Raw genomic sequence first — 9,517 nt, 5'->3', positions numbered from 1 at the left:
CAGAAGACAGCAGTGAGGGCTGGCTGAGCCAGGGAAGCAGGATGGACAGGGCCTGGCACCCAGGACCTGTCCCAAAGCCACAGCAAGGGAGCAGGGCAAGCATAGGGCTGCTGGGGGCAGCCCCAGCCACAGATACTGGGCACCACCCTGGGGATGGGGATGGGCCAAGGCCGGGTGGGACTCAAGAGAGCCAGCAGGCACTTTGTGGGCTCTCGGAGGGGCAGCACAGGCCAGGACCTGGGATTTGGCCCTTCCTAGTGAGTGGCCAGAGGCTTTGTATGGCCCTGCACAGGGCCAGGTCTCAGGACGGGGTGGGTTGGCCGTGGCCCAGCTCTGCCGAGCTTGCTCCAGCTGTGCCGGCCACTGTCCAATGCTCGGGTGCCTGTCGCTTCCCTCAGTTCGGTTCAGCTCAGCTCAGGGAGGGCCCCGCCCCCATCCCTGCATCACAAACGTTGCCATAGCTGAGTGCTGGTGACACCGCATCTGGTGACAGACCCGTGTCATGCCTGCATCACAAACAGAGGCAGCATTTATATGTGGGGCTGAGCAAAGCCAGGCGGCACTTTGCCTGCCACCTCACAGGTGAAGAGGGAGGCTCTTGAGCTGGGAAGGAAGAGCAAGTGGCCTGTGAGCTGGGTCCGGCTACTCCTCCTCAGGTCTCCTTGTCTCTCTCCGGAAGGTTACAGGCATGTCTGTCATGCCCTCAGATATGAGCTGGTTCGTCAGCCCAGCAGCCTTCATCACCATTGCTCTGCTGTGGGTGCTGGTGGTGGTGTTTGTCTACCACATTGTGGTGACCGTGGCCAAGGCTCAGGTAGGAGTCAGTGCTGGTGCTGATCCGAGCCCTGGCTGGCAGGGTGGGGGCTCGGCTGGGGGCCGGGAGCAGCCCCAGGGGCGGGCTGGGGGCGAGGACATTTCCCAGCCGGGCCCTGGCCAGCCTGGGCCAGGAGCCTCGGGGCAGGCACCGGTCAGGCTCTGGCGGGCTCCGGTGTTTTGCTGGTGCCGCTGAGGCTGCTGAGGACATTCTGTTCTCACCCACTGCCTTCCTTCCTTGTGTAGGGCGGGAGGCCAAAGCAGTGCCGACGCAGAGGCAACAAGCACAATGCCAGAGGTGAGCAGCCCCTGGGCAGGGGCAGGTGCCCTGCAAAGCCACCGCCTGGCCCCACATGCCAACCACCCCATCCGGGGATGCCCCATCCGCTCACCCTGTCTCCTCTGCCTGCAGCCTTTGTCTTCCTGGAGTCTTCACAGCCCTCGAGGACACAGTAAGTGGAGCCGTGCCCCCTGGAGCGCGACAGCCCCCTCCAGCAGTCCCCACCAAGGGAGGTCCCGCTAACGCTGCCCTCTGCCCCTCTGCAGCTGCCCCGTACACCCGGAGATGGATGCCGTGTACGAGCTAGCCCGTCAGATGGACGTGGTCATCAAGGACCTAAAGAGATACCTGGATAGGTAAGGCCACTGAGGAGGGGATGGGGACAGGGATGGGGGGCATGGCTGGGGGCAAATGCTTGGGGAGGCGTGGGGAAATCCATGGGCATAAAATGTGAGGGGCGATGCCCTTCTGGAGGCAATGGCCTCTCTGGTGCAGAGCTGATGGGGTCCCCCCTTTTTCCTGTGGCAGAGGGAGATGCTGTGCCAGCTGGCAGGGAGGGGGCCTCAGGCACTTACTGGGTGGGACCCCACGGCAGTGATGCAGCCTGCCACCTCCTTCAGAGCAGGAGGGGGATCTCCAGGGTGCTCGGGAGTGCTGGGCTCAGCCTCTCCCTTCTCCTCCTCCTCTTCCTCCTCCTCACACAGGCACAGCTTGGAGACATCTGAGGACAGCGACAGCTCCTGGACTACCGTCACGGCCAGTGAAGTTGAGTCCTGTTCAAGCGTCTCTCTGTCCCCTTCGAGAGCAGATTCTCACAATTCCATCATGGCGAGCGCAGCCAGCTCATCTACAGAGGAGTCTCTGTCCCCTTTGAGTGGTGACTCCAGGACTAAAATCACGGCGAGCGATGTTGGCTGCTCTTCACGAGAGCCTCTCCCCACTCTTGTGGGTGGAGAAGACATGGCTCACGCATCCACTGCCCAGCTGGGCCTCGGGCATCCCAGCACCGACCTGGAGGAGCAGCCTGGCCCGGCAACTCGCCCACCCTGCAGCGAGGAAGTGCTCAGCTGCCTCAAGGCCAGCAGCGTGCAGCAGCAACAGCGAGATCTTGAGGTCCAGCTGGGTGCTCCCGTTCTGCCTCCAGAGGTGCCCGACGTCCACCCCAGGGAAACTGAGACACCTATCGCACACCACAGAGGCCAGGACACCTTGGAGGGCCTCATCCCAGAACCCAAACTGGAGCAGGAGCTGGGCCTGGCAGCCAATGTGGATGAGTCTCTGCAGGATGTTCCAGCCGCAGCCCCGCCATCACCTCGGCAACGAGAAGAGCGTGATGTGATGGTAGTTCCCATCGTGCAGGACCTGCCTTTCCTGGATGAGGCTGTGAAAAGGCAGCTGGAGCGTCACATTGTAAAAAAGAAGATCCAGAGACGCTATGGGCTGCCAACCAGGGTGCTGGAATACGAAAAGAGCTTTGAAGACCTCATCCTAGGGCAAACAGCCCAGCAGCCTCCCGCTCCACAGAGGCACACTGGTCTGCCCTACCGCTCTCCCTTCCAGCGCTGGGACAGGCACGTTCGGACCAGGAAGACAGCAGGACAGCCCCCTGGCCCGCAGGAAGAGTCTGCAGGCCCTGTGGACACATGGCCATGAGGGATGCAGGCTCCAGTCCGCTCTGGGCCAGCAGCGTTCCTGGGAGCGGCACGAGAGATGCCCCTGGAGGACGGGGAGACACCCCCATGCAAAAGGGAGCATGGCGGAACAGACCGCAGCAGCAGCAATATCACAGCCAGCAGGGAGACCCTGCTGGTCACCCATGGGAAGGAGAAGGTCCCTGGGACACAAGGCCATGTGCACAGTCCATCCCCTTCTGACCAGGCAGAGCAGGCACCGCCACAGGGTGAAGGTGCTCCCCGGGAGCAAGCAGGCCGGGTGTCGGAGAGCCCCAGCACCTCCTGCAGAAACATGGGGCCACCAGAGCTGCTGTTGGAGAAGAGTGTCCCCATGGGAGAAGCAGACCGCTCCCTGGAAGGCCGGCACAGCTCCAGGGAGGACCTGCGGAAATCTGAGCTCCCATCAGACTTGACAGCTCCTCCAAGGAGCAGCAGTCCCCCGCAGGCACAATGCTCCTCCAGCAAGAAGACACCCTCAGCTTTGCCACTGTCTCCAGATTCTGCGGGCACCAGCCATCAGATCCCCCATCTGGAAGAGCTCCTCTCAGCCCTTGCTCGTTACTACAGGGCCAGCCAAGCTGCTGAAGACTTGGAGAAGCAGCTCATGGATCAATGGCTGGAGCAGACCCCTGGCAAAGCGGGGCACCCAAGGACAGACCCACCAGCGGAGCTCCTTGGTGCCTTGCAGGGCCACAGCCATAGAGGAGCAGAGCGGGGCAAGGGAAGCGCCCAGGGCAGAGCTGGCTCCAGGAAAGTCTGCCCCACATTCAGCAAAGCCCCATGCCAGGGCCAGAAGAGGGCTGCTGCTGGCCAGCAATCGCAGTGGGTCCACGTGTCTGGGTCCCCTGTACACAACGCTCTGTTTCAGCACAGGTGGCTTCTGCCGCGGCATGCTCCCGCGTGACTCGAGCCCCCGTGAGAGCAGCCAGACACAGGAGTCCTGGGGCAGAGACACCACCTCTGCCAGGCAGCAGCTGCTGCATGCTCGCCTTCATCCCTGTTTGCTGCTAGAGTGCCTGCACCAAGCTGCGAGGCACATGCAAGGCCCGATGCGGCAGCAGCAGAAAGGAGAGGAGAGGTGAGGAGCCTCAAGGGGAGAGGACAAAGGGGTTGAGAAGCAAAGCCTCAGTGCCTGCCAGGCGCCAGGCTCAGGGCACCACGCTCTTTGGGTGGGTGGGGCTGGTCGCAGGTCACCGTGAAGCTTGGGGATCACCCAGGCCCCTGGGGGATAGGGAGAGCCTGCAACCGCCTTGGGAGGCGATGGGGGAGGAGTCGGCTGGATGTCGGATTGAGGCTTGCTCAGTGGGAGAGGCATGTGCGCACCATCAGGGCATGGTGCCCGAGGGGCCAGGGGACAGCGAGGGGCAGAGCCAGGGGTGGGAGCAGCCCTGGGGACAACGGCTCCCCTTGCCCGTGGGGAGCCTCTCCACCTGCTGCTAGTGGGGAGCGCAAAGAACAGCCCGACCCTCAGAACGTGACCGTGCTCTTCCCCTTGCAGGTGTCCAGGGGCAGCAGGGCCCCGCAGCGTATGGAGCCAGTGAGCAGCAGATGTCCTCCAGGCCCTACCAGGAGCAGGAGCTCACCCAATAAACCTGTGTCTCTTGAACTGAGCTCACGGGAGTCTCTTCTTTCCTGGGGAGGAGCAGCAGCTCCATCCCTACTCACTTCCCGCCCCTCCTTGCAGAGCCAATGTGGGGAGCAGCTCTGTCGGGAGCTTCTGTGGAGAGAAGCACAGTGGCCCTCAACCAGGTCCCTGCGGATGGGGACCTGGGCCTTGCCGTATGCCTCAGGCTTCCAGAGGCAGCACGGGCTGCCCGGCTTCCTGGAGGACCCCTGCACACCAGAGCAGCTTCAGTGCGCTTCAGTGCTGGGAGCGGCTCCCAGGTCCTTCAAGGCAACAAGTCACAGAGAGCAATGAAGGTTGGTGTCCACCGTGGCACAGAGTAGACGGAGGCCTCAGTGCCTGTAGTGGCTGCACTAGGACAGGCAGTGACCCTGTGAATAGGAGATAAATGCCCCTGTGGGTATCACTCTCCTCCTTGCTGTGGAATGGGGTGGGTTCATCTCCTCCAAAATCCCTGCCTCTCCCTTTCACGGGAGATCAGGGCTGTGGCACGGAGGTGACCTGAAAGAAAGCCCTGGGAGAGTGGCAGGATCACAACCCTGAGCTCCGGGTCTCGCCAGGAGCTCTACATGCCCAAGCACATACTGAAGCGAGAAGAAGGTTGAGGAGGAGGAGGAGGTGAGCAGGATCCCCTAGCAGGCAGAAAAGAGCCGTGAGGATAGCCGGAGGGGAGATGATGGAAGAGCCCTTGCAGGTTCCCCTGCACTTCCTTAAGTGTTGTTTAAATCACAGAATGGTTGAGGTTGGTGGGGACCTTGGAGGTCACCTGGTCGGAGCCCCCTGCTCAGCCAGGGCCACCTTGAGCCCGTTGTCCAGGACTGTGTCGAGACAGCTTTTGAACATCTCCGAGGGTGGAGACTCCACAACCGCCCTGGGCAAGCTGTGCCAGTGCTTGGTCACCCCCGCAGTGAAAAAGTGGTTCCTGATGTTTAGAGGGAACCTCCCATGTTTCAGTTGGTGCCCCTTGCCTCTTGTCCTCGCTCTGGGCACCACCAAAAGGAGCCTGGCTCCAACGCCTTTGCACCCTCCCTTGAGGTATTTATATACTTTGATAAGATCAGCCCCTGAGCCTTCTCTTCTCCAGGCTCAACAGTCCCAGCTCTCTCAGCCTTTCCTCATATGTCAGATGCTCCAGCCCCTTTGCCATCTGTGTGGCCCTTTGTTAGGCCCTCTCCAGTATGTCCATGTCTCTCTCGTACTGAGGAGCCCAGAGCTGGACACGGGAGCCAGGTGTGGCCTCGCCAGCGCTGAATAAAGGGGAAGGATCACCGCCCCCGACCTGCTGCCAATACTTTGTCTCATGCAGCCCGGGATACCATTAGTCGTCTTTGCTGCAAGGGCACACTGCTGGCTCTTGTTCAACTTGGTGTCCACCAGGACCCCTCAGTCCTTTGCTGCCAAGCCGCTTCCCGTCTGGGTGGGCCCCAGCATATACTGGTGCGTGGGGTGGTTCCTCCCCAGGCGCAGGAATTTGCACTCCTCCTTGTTGAGCTTCATGACGTTCCTGTCAGACCAAGACGACGTTTGTCGTCTTCTCTTCCCAATACCCACACCAGTAATTCTATGTTTAAACTTCAGCAAACTTCCCCAGGTTGAGTGGCCTTTGCTAACAACAAAAGTCAGAGAGCAATTGTTTGGCCTTTATTTCAACACATGAGTTTTCTCGCTGCTGTTCTTCCTCTTCTCTCCCCTGGCCCCACGGGTGCATCTCACTGCTGTGTGCATGGGGTTTGCCTTGACAGTGTTTGGTAGTGGGGACGCTGCAGGGAAGTCCTGCGTGGGAGGGGGTGAGGGGCTGCCCTGTGCCGGTGAAAGCGCAGCCTGTGCTCTTGGTGGCTTTGAATCGACACCTTGAATTAACGCTTTCCAGTTCTGTTGATACTGGCTTTGTTCCTGTGCTGTCAGCCACGGAGCAGCTCCCCAAGTGCCCTTCTCTGCCATGCAAGGTGGAGCAGAGACCCCGGGACTGCCCGCAGCCACTGCCCCAGGGAGATGGCCTCTCAGCGCCTGTGGTGGTGCTGGGAACCCGGAGCCGCCGGGCTGCAACCGATGGCTGGAGAGAGCCTTGCTGTGGGAACCTGGGGGCTTCTGCCACGTGTCAATGCTGTCGAGGCTTTGGCGGCGTCTAATAGAGGGGCGTGCGGAGCCGTGCAGCGATCCTGCGGTTTCTGCCAAGACGCTGCCCCCTGGGAGGGACGAAGCGTGAAACCTGTGAGACTGGACCATTCAAACGGCTGCAGGTGTTCTCGGACGTGTGTTTCGTAGCGAGAAGAGCTGGAGTTTGTAATGAACAGATGCTCCACCTGCTGCAACCCTCTGCCGTTTCGTGCCTGGCAGGGCCGCGGGGTAAGGTTTGCTGGCAGCAGGGTCGCCTTGTCCCCACGGCCACCCCCTGTTCCCCACAGGAGACGGGTCACGCTTACAGTGCGAGTCTGTGGAGGTGGTGATGGCGCCGAGGGCAGAGTCGGTCACGAAGGACCCCTCCAGCGCGGGTCTTCAGTCTCTCTTCTGCAGGGGCGAGGGGGCGCCTGTGCTGGGCATTAACAACAGGGTTTGGGTGGGGCGGAGCTGCAGGGGAGGCCTCTGTGAGGGGCGGCCGGGGCTGCCCTGTGCCGCCACCACCGGTGCCAGCCATTTCCAGAAGGTTCTGCAAGGGACGCCCGGCCTGTCAAGGCTCAGCCAATCAGGGGCGCTCAGGGCGGCTCCGAGCCAATGAGAGCAGCCCACGTTGCCTGAGAGAACAGGCCGGAGCCTGTGCAAGTCTGGGTAAGAAATGCTGCAGAGCAGCTGCGAGAGAGGGGAGTGAGAGTAACGTGAGAGGTACGGCCCTGCAGGCACCAAGGTCAAGGAAGAGGGAGAGGGAGGAGGTGGCCCAGGTGCCGGAGCAGACACTTCCCTGCAGCCCTTGGAGACCATGGTGAAGAAGGTTGTCCCCAGGCAGGCCATGGAGGACCATGCCTGAGCAGATATCCACACCAGCCCCACACTGCACCCCACGCTGCAGCTGATGGATATGCCCTGAAGGAAGCTGCAGCCAGTGGAGAGACCATGCTGGAGCGGGCTCGTGGCAGGAACTGCGGCCCAAGAAGCTGTCTGTTCCTGACGGACTGTACCCTGTGGAAAGGGCCCATGCTGGAGCAGGTCTTGAAGAACTGCAGCCCATGGGAAGGTCCCAGGTTAGAGCTGTTTGTGAAGGCCTGTACCCCGTGGGAGGGACCCCACGCTGGAGCAGGGGAAGAGCGTGAGGAAGAAGGAGCGGCAAAGATGAAGTGTTAAGGACTGACCAGAACCCCCATTCCCCTCTGTCGTGGTTTAGCCGGCAGCTCAGCCCCACACAGTCGCTCGCTCACTCCCCACCGGTAGATGGGGGAGAGAATCAGGAGGGTAACGCTCGTGGGTTGGGATAAGAACAGTTTAATAATTAAAATTAAAAGAAAACAACAGTAGAAATGCAATGTAAAGGAGAACAACGAGAGGCGCAAAGCCCAGGGGGAGGGGGGAAGGGAGGGGAGGGGAGAGGACAGGAGAGGACAGGAGAGGGGGAAAGAACCGCCGGAACAAACTGCCCGCGCCGCAGCCGCTCGCCGCCCGCCGACCCGACGCCGCGCCGCCTCCGCGCTGCCACTGCCCCCCCTCCATATACTGGCCATGGTGTCACGTGGTACGGGATGAACCTGCCATTGGCCAGTCGGGGTCAGCCGTCCCCACCGTGGCCCTGCCCCTCCCAGCCCCCCCCGCCACGCGGCAGAGCGCGGGAAGCTGGAAAGGTAGCCGACCCCCACAGTGAGGAGAATTAACCCCTTCTCAGCCAAAACCAGCACACCCTCCTCTGCTGTGCTGCTTGGGGGGAAGAAATGCACAGCACAGCTGCGTTTCTGGGCTGGGAGCAGTGCAGGTCTGCAGAGGAGGAAGAGGAGGTGAGCAGGATCTCCAAGCAGGCAGAAGACAGCAGTGAGGGCTGGCTGAGCCAGGGAAGCAGGATGGACAGGGCCTGGCACCCAGGACCTGTCCCAAAGCCACAGCAAGGGAGCAGGGCAAGCATAGGGCTGCTGGGGGCAGCCCCAGCCACAGATACTGGGCACCACCCTGGGGATGGGGATGGGCCAAGGCCGGGTGGGACTCAAGAGAGCCAGCAGGCACTTTGTGGGCTCTCGGAGGGGCAGCACAGGCCAGGACCTGGGATTTGGCCCTTCCTAGTGAGTGGCCAGAGGCTTTGTATGGCCCTGCACAGGGCCAGGTCTCAGGACGGGGTGGGTTGGCCGTGGCCCAGCTCTGCCGAGCTTGCTCCAGCTGTGCCGGCCACTGTCCAATGCTCGGGTGCCTGTCGCTTCCCTCAGTTCGGTTCAGCTCAGCTCAGGGAGGGCCCCGCCCCCATCCCTGCATCACAAACGTTGCCATAGCTGAGTGCTGGTGACACCGCATCTGGTGACAGACCCGTGTCATGCCTGCATCACAAACAGAGGCAGCATTTATATGTGGGGCTGAGCAAAGCCAGGCGGCACTTTGCCTGCCACCTCACAGGTGAAGAGGGAGGCTCTTGAGCTGGGAAGGAAGAGCAAGTGGCCTGTGAGCTGGGTCCGGCTACTCCTCCTCAGGTCTCCTTGTCTCTCTCTGGAAAGTTACAGGCATGTCTGTCATGCCCTCAGATATGAGCTGGTTCGTCAGCCCAGCAGCCTTCATCAGCATTGCTCTGCTGTGGGTGCTGGTGGTGGTGTTTGTCTACCACATCGCGGTGACCGTGGCCAAGGCTCAGGTAGGAGTCAGTGCTGGTGCTGATCCGAGCCCTGGCTGGCAGGGTGGGGGCTCGGCTGGGGGCCGGGAGCAGCCCCAGGGGCGGGCTGGGGGCGAGGACATTTCCCAGCCGGGCCCTGGCCAGCCTGGGCCAGGAGCCTCGGGGCAGGCACCGGTCAGGCTCTGGCGGGCTCCGGTGTTTTGCTGGTGCCGCTGAGGCTGCTGAGGACATTCTGTTCTCACCCACTGCCTTCCTTCCTTGTGTAGGGCGGGAGGCCAAAGCAGTGCCGACGCAGAGGCAACAAGCACAATGCCAGAGGTGAGCAGCCCCTGGGCAGGGGCAGGTGCCCTGCAAAGCCACCGCCTGGCCCCACATGCCAACCACCCCATCCGGGG

The 9,517-nt window shown here is 61.9% G+C and overlaps 1 long non-coding RNA gene across 1 annotated transcript; it reads left to right on the top strand.

Annotated features, from left to right (window-relative positions):
* Nucleotides 1-1,190: 1,190 nt before the first annotated feature.
* Nucleotides 1,191-1,876, top strand: LOC135312900 (uncharacterized). The gene is made up of 3 exons (XR_010372522.1): nt 1,191-1,265; nt 1,360-1,449; nt 1,798-1,876. It is a non-coding gene; the product is annotated as an uncharacterized LOC135312900 (long non-coding RNA).
* The last annotated feature ends 7,641 nt before the right edge of the window (nt 1,877-9,517 follow it).

Source organism: Phalacrocorax carbo, chromosome 3 (genome assembly GCF_963921805.1).
Source record: "Phalacrocorax carbo chromosome 3, bPhaCar2.1, whole genome shotgun sequence".
In the NCBI taxonomy this organism is placed as follows: domain Eukaryota; kingdom Metazoa; phylum Chordata; class Aves; order Suliformes; family Phalacrocoracidae; genus Phalacrocorax; species Phalacrocorax carbo.
Note: the sequence above shows the minus strand (reverse complement) of the source record. Positions and strands in the feature narration are given on the sequence as shown.